At 48.9% G+C, this 16,185-nt stretch overlaps 1 long non-coding RNA gene across 2 annotated transcripts in view; it reads right to left on the reverse strand.

The window, feature by feature from the left end:
* Positions 1-16,185, reverse strand: part of LOC136793009 (uncharacterized) — a 248,421-nt gene that overhangs the window by 105,174 nt on the left and 127,062 nt on the right. For both annotated transcript variants that reach the window (XR_010837694.1, XR_010837693.1), the window contains exon 2: positions 3,489-3,569. This is a non-coding gene — a long non-coding RNA (uncharacterized lncRNA). The remainder of the gene's footprint in view (positions 1-3,488; positions 3,570-16,185) is intronic.

Genomic DNA, 16,185 nt, shown 5'->3' on the forward strand with positions numbered 1-16,185 from the left:
AACAGGCAACCTCTAGCAGCTGGAAAAGGCAAGGAAATGGATTCTCCCCTAGAGCCTCTGTAGAGGAATGCGGCCCTGCTGACACTGTGATTTTAGCCCAGTGAGACCGTGTCAGACTTCTGACAGGACGGTAAGATAGTTAATTTGTATTGTGTTCAGTCCCTAAGCTTGGAGTAAGTTGTTTCAGCAATCAAAAACTTAACACACCATTCTAAACAGACCTCTTCTCATCACTGCCCTCATGCCCCAGTCCTACTTCATAGGTGCCAGAGAGGGATAGCTTGCATTACCAACATTTGGGAAGGTTCCTGATTCAAGGACCTGGGTCTCTGAAGACCCATGAGAAGCCATAACAGTAAAGCATTTGGTGAATTGCATTGAAGGGATGTTCTGGGCAGACATTATGACAGGACCTATGTGATTATCCAGGATCAACTATGCTCCAGCTTGTTCACAGTCTATAGGATAGACGAGGTATGCATGTAGTGGCCAAACGAAGGTTACTAAGAGGGGCAGTTGTTCCTAACAGGGATCTGTTGGGACACAGTTACTAGACTCTCACTGTCTTCTAAAGCAACTCACTCTGAGAATTTTCCAACGGGCGATGAGCTGGTACAGTCAATTACCTAAAGGGGCGTGCTCCTCCTCTCTGGACTATTTAGGACCAATCTCTGCAGAAAGTGGGGCTGGCACTGAGTAATATTTAGAAGGTAGGTCATTCTTGTAGGAGAAATGGCATGGAATGGCTTGGTGCTGGCAGAGGTGCGCCTCAGAGGTGCTAGTCTTACAAAAACGAACATGCAAGTTGACGGTAAATCTTGAACAGGATGCAGTCCAGAAACACCAGAACACAGATCATGAGAGGGAGAAAACCGGGGGAGAAGTCTCGACGAGTGAGGGCACGATCCAGACCCTGGAGGACCGATGGGGCGACAGGGAGCCATGACAGATTCTTGAGGAGGGGAGGATGCAGTGGGGACAGAGGGTCCGGGCTGAGGGTGCTGCTGTGGGTGGGCAGAGACAAGGGAGAAGGGGAACCTTGGTAATTATCAGCTTGCACTCTGAAGCCCCATCACTGACTTTTCCTACTGTTCCTAGTGCATCGAATCCGACAGCTCGGGCGTTGTTTTTTAAATTAACATTGACAAGATTGGGGACTTCATTCACTTAATTTCCATTATAGTCTTTGAGGATGCTGCATTGACTTTTTAAACAAAAGCAAGAAAAAAAAAAGCCCGTAAATAGATTCTCAAAACTTCCCTCTCATCTGCAGCTCACCTGACCAGACCAAGCAAATCCTGCATTTAAAGGTAAATAATGAGCGTGTATATATTAAGCCATTTTTACTCCTCTGTTAGGTGCCTGAGAGATTAATGATATTTTAACAAATAAGCTGTGACATTCTCATAGCCTGTTATCAAAATGTACGTATGGGTCTATAAACTGAAGGATAATCATAAATAAAACAGTAATGTCTACAGAGCTCTTTGCATTGTTCCGGGCGTCTTCACACTCACTTGTGTGGTTGGACTTCACAAGCACTGTGTGGAGTTGGTCTAACAGAGACTTAGAGAGCTTGAAAGCCAGGCATCAACCCCAGGCAGCATCACTCAAAACTCTTTGCTCTTTCCCCAGAACCACAGCGCCTCTTCTGTTTGAACAAATGTCACGCCATGTGCGAGAAGAAACAGGACATGCAGCCCGATGATACAACATCCAAGCTCAAATGGCCGGCAAGGCCAAGACAGAATACTGACCTCCCGCATAGCCAAAGCGGGCACGGGCACCCCTGGAGCCCATGACCTTATTCCAGGTCTAGAAATGCTGGAATGGAAGCTGCCAGCAGAGAAAAGGCTTGGACCATCCGGAAAATGTATCTGGTGTGAAGAATGCAATTGCAGTTTCCTAAACTGTGAGGCATCACGGACTATTTCACACCTAGTTCAATCCCAGCATCAAGGATTATTGTGCAAACGCCGGCCAAGCAGGTCCCACCACATCCGCTGACCAGGCCTGTTCCAGACCAGCAGATCTAGGGGGAAGAGGGGGGCTAGAGCTTTGCTGCTAGGAACTAAAGCAGTGAGCTCTGAAATGAGCTCTTAACAGCTCTCTTTCGGCTCCATCCAGAATGCCATCTTTCAGCTGGGTTAACAGGACTGACAGGCACCCACGGCTGCAATGACCTTTGCCATAAGCGTCAACATGGCGCCCACCACGCGGGCACAAAACATGCAACCCTGCAGGCCACTGCAATGCAACCAGCACACCAGTTCTTCTGGGGAAATGGCATTTCCCTGTCAGTTAAAAAATATATGGGATCTGGGAGAGGAGAAATCAACAGGTTTGGACGCATATGCCAGGCACAGTGCCGAGCTTACGCCGATATTTTCTCCGTGCTTTCTCGTGAACAGTGTGCCAAGTTGTTACAAAAGCCCAGGGCAAAGAAAAGGAAACTGAGGGTCCAAGAGTATAACCAACTCCCCCATGGCCACAGAGCACCTCTATCATTTACAGGTTAAAAACAGCTCATCTGTGACATCCAAAGTATGTCACGATGTGGCCCCTGCCCACAAGGATAGCACAACTAGGACTAAACCCAGGCCCATCTTTTTCCAAAAACCCATGTTCCATGTATTTTTTGAAGGATCCAAAGACTAGATGCCAAATAAACAAGTGAATATAGATATTTCTACCGCCGCATGCTGTGCTCTTAAATGATGGGTTAAACAGAGAGGAAAAAGGCTTTCAACCAGAACGAGGGGAAAAAAAGAACCAACTGAGATAACTGGACAAAGCTGATGAACAACCAGAATATTCTCCATATCGTTCGCCTGGACCCAGACTGCACCAGGATCATTCCAAAGAAAGTGACCACATGATGTGAAATGCATCTGGGGCACCCACCGACACCTCTTGGAAAACATGGCCCCAGGGAGACTGTACATCTTGGCCCGATGAGGGAGTGTGGTAAAGCGTACAGAAGCCCCCCACTCCCCCAGATCAACACACGCTCTGCTCAGCTGTGCTTTTCCTGTAGGAGACACTCCCCTCTGTGACAGCGGCAGTGCACGTCAAGGCTGTTCCCTCCCCTGCTCCAGTTCCAACCACTGATGGCTGTGACTTGAATCCTGTGCCGGGGCTGGCCTCCAGTTAGTTACCGTACACAGAGCCTCGGCACCAGAAAGCTGAGTGCCCCCCACAAGGCTGAGTAATGCACCCAACAGGAAGCTTATCAGCCCTTTGAAGCCCAGGGCTGACTTGGCCAGTATGGGCGGTGGTGGAGCTGGTGGGGCAGACTGACACTTCAGCTGTCACTTGGGAACACGTCAACGTTTCACAGAAGACTCAGTCCCTGTTTTATCATCTTCCTCCCCACCTCAACCAGCCATAATCCTGGGGGACAGTATCATGCACGTGCACAGAGCTGACCCAGCCAGCTGCCATCAGGGTGTTATGCATAGCGGTTGAGAGTGGAAAAGATCACCTACCTTCACATCCCAGCCTCCAGCAGTGACTTGGTGTGGCTCCTTGATCAAGCTGCTGCTTCCCTCCGTGCCTCAGCTCCTCCTCTGTAAAACAGGGATTGTTATGAGATTTCATGAGAAAATCCACCCAAAGCATTTATGCTGTGTTTGACATGCCGGTGACCATTTTTACCTCCACATCAGCTGCCATACCCAGGATGTTAAGGTCACTCACAAAGTTTCTGGCTCTGAAATCTTAAAATCTAACATCTGACCACAGCCTGTGTCTTTGCAGCTCCCTCAATCACCTGCCATCTTCTGTCTGGACTTATCACGATGTCCAGTCGCTCGAGTGGTTCCCCTTGAGCACCTCAACCTCCCCGCTTAACCCTTCTCTTCATTCCATTCTTCCTTTTAAATTTATTTATTGTATTTTTGGCTGCACTGGGTCTTTGTTGCCGCACCTGGGCTTTTCTCTAGTTGTGGTGAGCGGGGGCTACTCTTTGCTGCAGTGCACTGGCTTCTCATTGCAGTGGCTTCTCTTGTTGCGGAGCATGGGCTCTAGAGTGCAGGCTCAGTAGTTGTGGCGCACAGGCTAAGTTGCTCCGCGGCATGTGGGATCTTCCCGGACCAGGGCTCGAACCCGCGTCCCCTGCATTGGCAGGTGGATTCTGAACCACTGCGCCACAAGGGAAGCCCTCTTCATTCTATTCTTACGCTCCATCACGTCAACCATCCTCTGGGTTCTTGCTCCTCAGTGCCTCTGTTACCTGCCCCAGAAGAACCCAACCATTGGTCAAACCAAACATCTACCCCTGGTGCTGCCCCGCTGGGCCCCTCCTCACCGGGGAGGTCATGACCCAGCCACGCCCTATCCTGGCCCCCATCCCAGCTGTAGCATCAACACACCTTGGTTCCCAGGCCAATCCCTTCCATCACTCTAAGGAGAGCTGCTCCAGTGTTCTCAAGTCCCACGGCACAGCACCTGGCTTCCTACTTCCAAATGGGAATAGAGGGATTAGGTGTAAATTCCCTCAATGTTCTGTTTCATTGCCCACAAATTTACTTATTTATTTATTTATTTAGAATCAATTTTGTTTATTTATTTATTGGCTGCGTTGGGTCTTCGTTGCTGCGCGCGGGCTTTCTCTAGCTGCCGTGAGTGGGGGCTACTCCTTGTTGAGGTGCACAGGCTTCTCACTGCGGTGGCTTCTCTTGTTGCAGAGCACGGGCTCTGGGCACGTGGGCTTCAGTAGTTGTGGCTCGCGGGCTCCTGAGTGCAGGCTCAGCAGCTGTGGAGCACGGGCTTCGTTGCTCCGCGGCATGTGGGATCTTCCCGGACCAGGGCTCGAACCCATGTCCCCTGCATTGGCAGGTGGATTCTTAACCACTGCGCCACCAGGGAAGTCTTGCCCACAGATTTAGAAGCCCCCACATCTCTTTTCACCATGTCCTCCTCCTTAGGGGAAAATGTCCCTGCTTCCACTTTCCTCTGGACCAAGCATCACTCGGGAGTCTTGCCCATTAGTTTTCACTTCTGTATTCTGTGCTTCCAGGCTTCCCCTCACCAAAGACCCCTCCCCTCAGCATATAAATATGTCCAGGCTTCCCAAACCTTAAAAAGAGAAGAAAAATCTCCCTCAGCCCTCTCTCCCCGTCCAGCCCCTTCATAGAGACAAGCTTCTCCAAAGGGCTGTCTACCCTCCTCACGGTGCTCCTTCACTTTCGCTGCTTCTGCAGTCTGGCTTCCCGAGAAATTACTCTCAGAAGGTCCACAACAAACGTGGAGCTGCACAATCCACCCCCTTCTCTTCTTCCCTTCTCCCATCTAGTAATTTAAACTTCGATCGACTTGGACCCCACCTGCTTAATAGCTTTGAAATCTCTCCCAACTCTCCAGCCTACTAGCAGAGGTGTGTTCTGGATTTCCAAATTTGTCCAAAGATATTTAATTCATGCACATAGCAATCCAGCCTCTACTCCAAGCTAAGAGGGAAAAAAGGAATGTTCCTCTCCTGACTCGCCATTCTAAAATGGTTCTCACTGCCTCTAGGGGTAAAATCTGCTCTTCTGTGCATGGTGTACACGGATGCTCTGGCAGCAGTGAACATGGCCTTCGTAAGGGCTAACTGAAGGACGGTGACTAGGAATTTAAATGGACACGAACTCCCCTCCGTCAGGGCACATATTCATTTCCCTCTTTTGAAAACAATGCTCTTAGTAGGACAGAAAAGTCTTTTTTAAACTTTCAGAGGAAATTCATCAAATGTGGCCCAAATTGGAATACTTTTATAGCATAATGGAAATGTCCTTTTCAGGCACACATTTTATGTGGTTATTTCTTGAGATGGCTCTCCTACTACAGAAGACACCACTTAACAGAGAATATGCTGTAAGAGGCAACTTTCTTAAGACCCGGATGTTATCTCGTATGATATTTGCAAGTCCAGGACCAAAGGGTCCCTTCTCCCTGCCCACCGCATGCCCAACTGTTGGTTCCAATCCTCAGCCCTCAGATTCCAGCACTCTGACCTAGAAAGACGCGGCAGTCACTACTATGCTCCTTTCCAGAGGACGCCCCTGAAATCCTACAAGGAAAGGGATTTTCCTTGGGTCCCATGTCCTGTGTCTGTAGCAGAATTGGGACCGAAACCTGGTCTCTTGCCACTGTGGTGCGGGGTGTCGCCCATAGGACCCCAGGGTCCACACGGTCCAGTACGAGAAGCCCCTTAGGAGCTGGGTCAGATGTATGTCAGCACAGAGGCTGTGATGGGTACGAAGACCTCTGGGCCACTGGCAACCACACAGATGCGTGATGAGGAGGAGATGGTGGAGCAGCCTCTAGAAAGAGGAGTAGGGACGGATGCCCCCAGCACAGGGAGCTCAGGATGAAGGAGGAAGCAGGACGCGCTCAGCCCTCGAGCTCAGCCCCACAGGAAATGGCTCTGCGCTCCTTGCTCTGACTTAACAAGCACTGAATTCCTCTCTGAGAAAGTGTTTTCACCAGAGCACCTGGTCCCACCCTAGAATACCAAGCAGAAGGCAGTCAGATAACCACTCTGATTTTGTACCCCACCATCTTGCTACTGAGCCAGTTAATAATTCCACATCATTCCGGGTCTCGGTGGCCCAAGCAGCTCCATGCTAAATGACCCCCCAACATCCAAGCCAATGCACAGTGCCCTGACACTGTCGGCACGGCCTGCAGCCCAGCATGGATCCATCTACCTTGCCGACACACACACGCACACACACACACACACACACGCACACACACACACCACACACACACACCATACAACACCCCACACACACCACACACACACACACACACACACACCCCACACACATACCCCCCCCCCCCACACACACACACACACACACACCACTTTGCCTGATATGCTTCCCCCAGTCATGGTCTCAGGGTCAATGAATGACCAGATTCTCCACCCAGTCACTCAACCTCAAGTTGAGGAATCAACTTCAGTCCTGCTTTCCAAGCAGCCCATAGAGCCAAGTTTGTCCAAACCCCATGAGCTGTCCCCCTGTCCCCAGTCCCCTCCCTCCCCACCTGGGCCCAGGACCTCCTCATCCCTCACCTGGATCACGTCTCCCCGATCCTCCCCGACCCCCATCTGCCCCTCCTCATAATCACTCCAGCCCTTTGGAGAGGACTCTCTAAGACAAACTATAACCACAGAACTCCTCTGCTTAACCTCCTTCAGTTCCATTGTCCACAGTAAATCCCAGGCCCGCCATTATTTACAACCCTGAATCCCAACCCTTCAGCGTGCTAACCACCGAAGGCCAATCATTCATTAATTCATCTACTCAACAAACATTCATTGAGTATCTATTCCATGATGGCACTGTTGTAGGCACTTGGGATAAATCAGAAACAATGACTCCTGCCTCCACGGAGCTTACGTTCTAGGTGATGGAGAAAACATAAGGAATAATCATAATAAATGTGTAAATTACTGTGTAATTTACGAGGTGGTAAGTGCTGTGGAAGAAAGAAGATGGAGGATGAAGAAAGGAAGTCTAGAGTGCGGGAGGAGTGACAAGTGTCAACTGGGTGGTCAGAATCACCCAAACTGAGAAAAGGACATTGGAGCAAAGACTTGAAGCAGGTGAGGTTGCGAGTCTCAAGGATATCCAGAGGAAGATGAGGCCAGGCAGTGGGAGGAGCCAGTGCAAAGGCCCTGAGGTGTGTTGCGGAAACAGCACGGGGGCCAGTGTGGGCAAAAGAAATTGAACAAGAGGGAGAGGAGGGGGAGATGCCATCAGAGAGGATAAGGAGGCCGGACTATGCTCCTCTGTCAGTCCCTGCCCTGCACCTCACGAGTCTTTTCTCTGAAATGTCACTGTCGCAATTCCCCAAGCAAACTGGGTGCTCTCGAGCGGCAGTGCTGTGCCTGTGTTCCGGTGCCATACCTGACTGACACCAACCCTCCTGACCACCCTCCCGGAGCTCTGACCAGCCCATTTCCTCTGCTCCCATTTTCCTTGACCATAAAGCCAATACAGCACAAAACACAGTGAAACGCAATTAGCTCAGCCCCCTGGACTGAGCTCTTTCAGGATAGGAATCCTAACATCCCTTTCCTCTCGTTTTCCCTAGGAAGCACCACGTGGCTGGCTACAGAGCGGATGGACGACGGAGAGAGTCCGCAGCAGAAGGGTAGGAGAAAGATAAGTTGGAAAATACCGCTTTGCCTGAAAATTGAGATTACCTTGGTCGAATACACACTTAACCTCTTTGAAACTCACTTGCCCTATCTATAAGATAAATATGACAACCTTGGCTCCACCTACCTTCCAGAGTTATTTTGTGAGTCAAAAAGAGAATGGATAGGACACGCCTTACAGAGTGGGACTAACCAAGTGCAAAGGGTCATCATTACTGTCCCCGGTGTTAATCTAGAACATCCTTTGTGTGAGATAAATATGCCTCTGGTTCCAATCATGTCCCAGTTGTGTGCCCTTGGTTCCAGGAGAGGCCACGCTTACCCTGTAGAAGGATTATCTTGTGTCCAATGCACTTTGTTTGCAAAATGGAGCAAGGGGAGCCTGACTCCCTGTCGAGAAGAGCCCTCTGGGTGATGTATTAGGAGGGTCCTTCTACTGACCCATTCACATTTCTGCCCAGCCAGGTCCAGGCGGCACTGACTGTCTGAGCCACACCTGCTGTGGGAAGACCGAAGACCCCTCTCCTAACTCAATGCTACCCCCTCAAATTGTCAAAAAGCCATCGTGTGATAGATAGAGCTCCCACGTGCCACAAGGCAAGTGTTTAAATCTTTTATAAGATAGTCAATGGCCTTTATAAACCCTCAGACAAGAATTACACTGTGTCTGAGATGGGGCTCAAAGTCAATGGGAAATTGATTCTGTCTAGCTAGCGCTGTTTCAAGAAGACTTGCTCGCTGCCTTTCGGGACCAAGCATGCCTTCCCCCAGGTGCCCCCAGGGCCCGGCCCATCCCATGCTGAGAACACTGAGCTACTGGGGCCCATTTCTGGCCAGAGGCCGAGGCAGCTGTAAACTCCTACCATAGGGGGACCCCAGAGGGCATCAACTAGCATCAGGGATGGTTATGAAGCGTGTTCACCTTCCCAGGAATGGATGCCAGGACCACTCTGACGCCACTGCCTGCACCCTAAGCGGGAAGCCAAAGGATGATAAACGGCCATTGATCTGGCAGCAACCATCAGGGTCAAGGGACACCTACAATTACTCTTCTCTGCTAATGACCCCATTAGCCACTGGATCAAATACAGCTGGAGTCTGTGACGATGCTGTGGTGATTTCTCTGCCAAAAGCCATCAGCCTGACCCACACTGCCTGTTAGGGGATGCCAAAGTGGGTAGCAAAGACCCCCTGTGTGGGATTAGGGGATCCCGAGGGCCCTGGGACGCCCGCTCTGGTCACACCAAGGATGGCTCCTATGTCAGGTGAGTGGATGGACTTTGGCAGGTAAGTCAAACAGCCCCCATCTGGAGAGGTGGTGGGGAGCAGTGGAAAAAGCACCCACGTTGGAGTCAGGCCGACCTGGAGCTTGAAACCTGGTTTGGCTACTTCCTAACCACGTGACCTCCCAGAAATCTTGACCTGCCTCGGGGGCCACCTGCTTCGTGGGAGACCTGGGGATGGTGACGATTCTGCCTCAGGGGGCAGCCGTGACGATGAAATGTGACAGCACATGCTGCGTGCAGGGCACAGAGCAGGCACTCAATGGCTCTCAGCTCTGCTCATCAGCCAGGAACCCAGAATTGAGAAAGCAGGAAGAACCTCCTCCTGGAAGCAGACAGCCCGGCATCAAGCAACGACCATGGCAATTCAGCCTTAAGCACTGACCTGGAAGCCAGGTACTGAAGCCAGTGCTTGCCTTACATCTCCATCTTTCCTTGTCCCAATTTTACCAGTAAGAACACTGGATCCCAAGCAGTTTCAAGAGGTCAATTTAGAGACTTCCCTGGTGGTCCAGTGGTAAAGAATCCGCCTTACAGTGCAGGGGGCTCGGGTTCGATCCCTGATCAGGGATCTAAGATCCACATGCCACGGGGCATCTAAGCCGGGGCACCACAACTACTGAGCCCGCGAGCCTCAGCGAGGGAGCCCGCATGCCACAAACTACAGAGCCCATCCGCCCTGGAGCCCTCGCGCCACAACTAGAAAGAAGACCATGTGCCGCAAGGAAGAGCCCACCCGCACGCCCCAACGAAAGGATCCGCATGCCTCAGTGAAGATCCCGTGTACCACAACTAAGACCCGACGCAGCCAAAAAATTAAAAATAATGTTTTTAATTTAAATTTTTTTTTTTTTTTTTTTTTTTTTTTTTTTTTTTTGCGGTACGCGGGCCTCTCACTGCTGTGCCCTCTCCCGTTGCGTAGCACAGGCTCCGGATGCGCAGGCCCAGCGGCCATGGCTCACGGGCCCAGCCGCTCCGCGGCATATGGGATCCTCGCGGACCGGGGCACGAACCCGTGTCCCCTGCATCGGCAGGAGGACTCTCAACCACTGCGCCACCAGGGAAGCCCTAAATTTTTTTTTAATTTAAACAATTTCTCAATTAAAAAAATTTTTTTTAATTTAATTTAAAAAATTTTTAACAAAAAAAAATTTTTTAATTTAAAAAAAAGAGGTCAATCCAGCCAACAAGAACAAACACTAAGGTTAGGTTTATTGCAGGCCTAGCCACACCAGACACCCTCCAAAGGACCAAGCTACCAGGGTGAGCAAGACAGACGCAGCTCCAAGGTCAGGCTTAGGGCAAAGCCTAGACTAAAATCAAGACCTCCTGCTGTCAAGGGCTGGACCCTTCTCTGTCCTCTGCCGTTTGTCCCAGTAGGAAGCACTCCTCAGAGAATCATTTCCAGCCACCTCTAAGCGTCCTTTAAATTCCTCCAGACTCGACAGCTTGTCTTCCAGATGAGGTCGTGTTTCCCAAGGCCTCAAAGTGAGTGGGGAAAGGAGCTGAAATCTTAAAATGAGACTGATAGCATTTCAGGTCAGGGTTGCTTCCTTCACGGGCTGCTCATTTTCGGGAATACTGCACTTTATCCGGCCCCAACCCAACCCCACCACCCAGCCAGATCTGGAGGAATCCAGCAACCCACCACGTGCCATGGACCACGGGAGGTAGGTGGGCGGTGAGGGTCTCTGTGCCCCTGAACTATTCAGAAAGATCTGCATAGCCCACTAGCGAAGCTGCCTCGTCAGGCTCAGATAAAGGCTTGGAAGGGAGCAGCACGCCAGCATCTCTGGCCCTCTTTTCGGTTAAGTAATACCATTGGTACTAGATGGTCAGGTGTCTTTGAACTGAAAGGAGCTTTATTTGAAAACCCTTCAGGGTGCCAGAGAAACGGTCTTTTCTACATCAGCAGTCTACCCAAGGCAGGCTTGGCAAAGAAGAACAAATATCACGGGCTGCTAAAGAGGGGTGGGCGCCAGAAGCAGTGTGGTGCTGGGATTATTAAGTATGAGGTCAGGCAGAAGAGGACAGAGAAGAAGAGCCTCCCTGTTGTCAGACAGAATCACAAATAAACACTTGCCAGCAGCTGGAAACTTAGCTTTTAAACCCTGCCAAGCGACAAATACCTGGTACGGCCAGAAAGGTTATGTTGTCTGACGGGATGACACAGCACAGATTCAGGCCAAGAGTCACTTAGGTGTTCACATAAGCACATGGTGCAAGAGGCCTGGAGCTCAGCCTCAGTCCTTCCTATCCGGAAAATGGGCATAAAACAAAGACCCAAGTGCTTAGAGGTAATGTTTCCATGCTGCCATAAAATTGAAACGCCCAGCATACATACTTCTTCTTATTTATCATACAAGTACTGAGCACCAACTACATACCAGCGCCATGCCAGGTGCTGGGGACTCAGCTATGCATGGGACAGGCTTGCTCCCTGCCTTCATGGAATTCGAAATTTATCATGGAAAACAAACTTGGAAGGATGCAATTATAAGAGGAATGGTGGTGGTGGCCTGTTGTGCCCGTGAGGCCAAGAAAGGAGGTGACAGGGACGCTGGAGATGGCAGTGGAACATCTGAGGGACTGGAGAGGTGAGCAGCATGGCAAGGAGATTGCTGTCAAATGATTCAGAAAATGAATAACGGTAACTCGTTTGTATATATGCACGTATGCATACACACATACAGAGGGAGAGTAAGAGCAAGAGAGAGAAAGAAAGGCTGACTGATGGAACACATTAAGTAGAAATGTTAACGATTTAGGGCTCTAATGAAGTTTGAAATTATTTTTTTAAAGAATATAAGAACACTTGCTATATTAATTCTATCTTGCAAATTATAAAATTCTACTCATATAGTATGACACCCATATTATATACACAACCCACCATGCACGCATACATATGTGAAGAACATAAAGGAAATACACAAATATGTTTCTCACGGTTATCTCTGGATGGTCAAATTATGGGAAAATTTTGCCTTTTTTTTTTTTTTTCCGGTACGCAGGCCTCTCACTGTTGTGGCCTCTCCCGTTGCGGAGCACAGGCTCCGTGGCCATGGCTCACGGGCCCAGCCGCTCCGCGGCACGTGGGATCCTCCCGGAGCGGGGCACGAACCCGTGTCCCCTGCATCAGCAGGCGGACCCTCAACCACTGCGCCACCAGGGAAGCCCTGTCTATTTTTAATGTTTCTCCGTATGATCCAAAGTTTCTTCCATGAACATACACTGTCCAATGCTTTACAACGGGAACGTAGAATGATGCTACATGGTGGTCGTGTTCATTGGCCAGGCCTCCCGCATCTGCGTGATGCAGCTTATGGTCTCTCCCTCAGAGCATCATTAAAACTCAAAACACACTTAGGATATAGACATGCTTTTTAACCTGTGAAGTGCTTACACGTGAGAGGTAATATGAATACACAGGTAAAGAAATTATCAATGCTCTTATAATTAATAAATAACTACCAGTCACTGGGGCAAGCCCTTTACCATCTTTAACTTATTCAATTCTCAAAACTACAAGTATACCCATTTTACAGATGAGGAAACTAATGCACAGAAACGCTAAAGGATCATTTGTCGAAAGTCATCCCTAAACGTGATGGAATCAGGGTTCATACTTCGGGTTGACCATAAAACACATGACCAGTTCACCTCTACCACCGCGATGATGCCTGTCTTCCCTCTGGGGAGGGCCAGTCCCCTAATCCTGAGTTGCCCTTCAGCCAGAACAAGTGGACTCTATTCTGAAGCATTTGGGTCTCAGTGACAGTTGCCTCCCCAGGCTCTTCCCCACCAAGAACGTGACTTCTGGGCACCTCTTTTCTTGCCCTCTCTGCCTTCCAGCTTTCCTCTCCAGTTCTAACAGTGCCCTTTAGTAAATGTCCCTCCACCTCAAGGCTGCTCTTGGCAGTCACAATGACCCACAATTAACCAAATAAAACTAATGGGGTGGAGGAGGAAACACCCCAGTGAGAGCACCCCTGAGCCTGGAATTCCACTCTGATGACTCTTGAGACAAGGCCATTTGGAGGAAGTCCAGTTGGGTCTGAGGAAGCCAGCTGTGTGAGTAGTCTCTTCTTCCAGAACCAGCAACATGCAGTTTCCCCAGGGATCGCTAATGAAGTCGCTTTCTAACTTTTTTTTAAATGTGTTTTTATTAAAAAAACAAAAAAACAAAACAAAAATATCTTCAGAGACTGCACATGAAATGAAAAAAACACTCATTTCCACCTATTAACCTCATTTCCTCCAGAATGAGATCTTCCCTTTGACTTTTGCAATTAGGGTCATAGTGTGAACACTCAAAGTACATGAAAAAGATTCATACGTTTTCTGAAATGAAGAATTCTAGTGTGACTCTCTTAGCTAAGCCTCAGTGTTTTGATTCTGTGGTCTCTTTTGTTGAAACTGAGGTGAGAGGCAAACAAAAATACCCCGAGAATTAGGATCAGATCACGTCAGTGCTGCTAGGACGTGAAAGGCAACAGAATCCGACAAGGTCATTTGCAAAAAGAGAAACCGAGTCCTTACAGTTGATGTATCTTATTCATTGTCACACAGCCACTTTGTGGCCCAGCTGGGACTTAAAGTCTTTAACCCTGAGTAATCAGGATTCAGAATACCTCAGCCTAAAATCACTTACATAGAAGGATTTGCAGCCACTAGACTGTAAGCTCATTGAGGGCAGGTCTGTGCATCCTCCAGGCACTTAGCCTATAGTTGGCACTTGCAGGTACCTAGTAGGCATTTTTTAGGCAAAGAAACTAATGATTTCCAATATTTAGCGGAATTCTAAAAACATCTATAAAATATCTATTTTAAAACATTTTTATTTGCATTTAAAACAAATTTCCATACAGCCAAGACCAGACAGGTCCTGTGTATGTATTTACTAAACAAAAGATGACTAGTGCTGTGATAATTAATCAGTTGGCATTGACTAAAGCTCTGAATGAAATGAAGCATGAACCTTTTGAGAAAGCAATTGAAAACCATCACACATGCCATGAATCATCTCTTGAATGCACATTTATTCAATCAGAATTCATAAATTTGATATTTTATCTAACAGGTTTGTTTCCCTTTCGAGCCTCTATTGGTGGATAAAAAAGACAGATGTTTCCGGAGCTAAATTGGAGGAGGGATGGGGGAGGAAGAAACCAGCCAGACATCAATTAAAGAGAGCAAGCAGCAGAATGCCATTACCCAATGTTTGGGTTTTTTCTATCACCTTGAGATGAAATTCAAAAAAACCTTTGCAAGAGAATAGGCACGGAAACAGGAATGCTATACTAAGGTTTCTGGGGTCTGCCTGATAGCAGGCAGATGCTGTGATAGTTCAAGAGGCAGAGATCACGGACTTCCCTGGTGGTGCAGTGGATAGGACTCCGTGCTCCCAGTGCAGGGGGCCCGGGTTCGGTCCCTGGTCAGGGGACTAGATGCCACATGCATGTCGCAACTAACAGCACGCATGCCACAACTAAGAAGACTGCCGGCTGCAACTAAGGGGTCCACGTGCCACAACTAAGGAGCCTGCCTGCTGCAACTAAGACCCAGCACAACCAAATAAGTAAATAAAAATTTTTTTAAAAAAAGAAAAGAGGTGGAGATCAGTTTGGAGGCTGCAGATTTGATTGTCATTAAGAGAAGCTGCAGTCAAACAAGAGTCAGACTAATGCCAAACATTATTTTTACTTCCGGAGGGTGTCAGAGGGCTGGAGGGGAATCAGAATCCTCTCCCATTTTCAGGCTCTTCAAAGGCACCTGCTCCTCTTAGTTGAAGCAAATATATATCACATCAATGTCACATCCAACGACTATTGTCCCAGGCACCTCTTTGGGTGATTAAATGAAAGTGGATTGGGAAGCGTGTGAAGATGTTTAGCTCTTTTGACTGCTGGCAGCAGTAAATTGGCGGATCAAGGTGACATGGTCCCCCACGGCTCACAATTGCAACACTTCTTAGAGTCTCATATTCATAAAAGCAGACCTGGAATCCTTACAGGCAGCCCTCTTGTGCTGAAAGTAAAGGAGAACTTCCCTTTTAACTGCTTTGACACAATGTGGCCATTCTCCTCTAAAGCCTTTCAAGCCCACCCTTTTGCCAGCCGGAATCATGGTCCAGCTGCTGATTGGCATTCCCCTGGAATGTTCTGGCACTTCCCTTGCACAGAACAACGCACACCTAAATAATAACTTTTCTGCATTGTAATTGGATTAGATTCCTGTAACTGCAGCAGTAGAGCAATCCCAAGAGTGAACTTGAACACGGACACCTTTAGAGGAAAATAACCGTCTCAGCCATACACGGTAGGAGTGGCTTCTCCCTTTCACCTACGTTAAACAAAGGACGTTCACTTCCAAAACCAAAGTAGAAGAAAATGTCCATGATTTGAGTAAGGCAAAAAATTGCCAATGCATACAACGGACACGGGATGCCAAGCTCTCTTATATCTCTCTAAGAAAACTGGAAACTAGGTGTTCTACGGGACCAGGGAGCCCACAACTGAGATCAACGCCTTGTGCTCAGATGGCACTGGGGCTGGGGAGGAGCCACAAGTGACAATGACATTTCTCCAGCTCAGGGGTCCTCCAACTGAAGTGTGCATCACACCGCCTGGAGGGCTTGATAAACCGCAGACTGCTGGGCCCCACCCGCAGAGCTTCCGACTCAGGAGATCTGGGGTGGGCCTCAAGAATTTGTTTCTAACAAGTTCCTGGGGAATGCTGATGTCG

This window comes from Kogia breviceps, chromosome 18, assembly GCF_026419965.1.
Source record: "Kogia breviceps isolate mKogBre1 chromosome 18, mKogBre1 haplotype 1, whole genome shotgun sequence".
Classification (NCBI taxonomy): Eukaryota; Metazoa; Chordata; class Mammalia; order Artiodactyla; family Physeteridae; genus Kogia; species Kogia breviceps.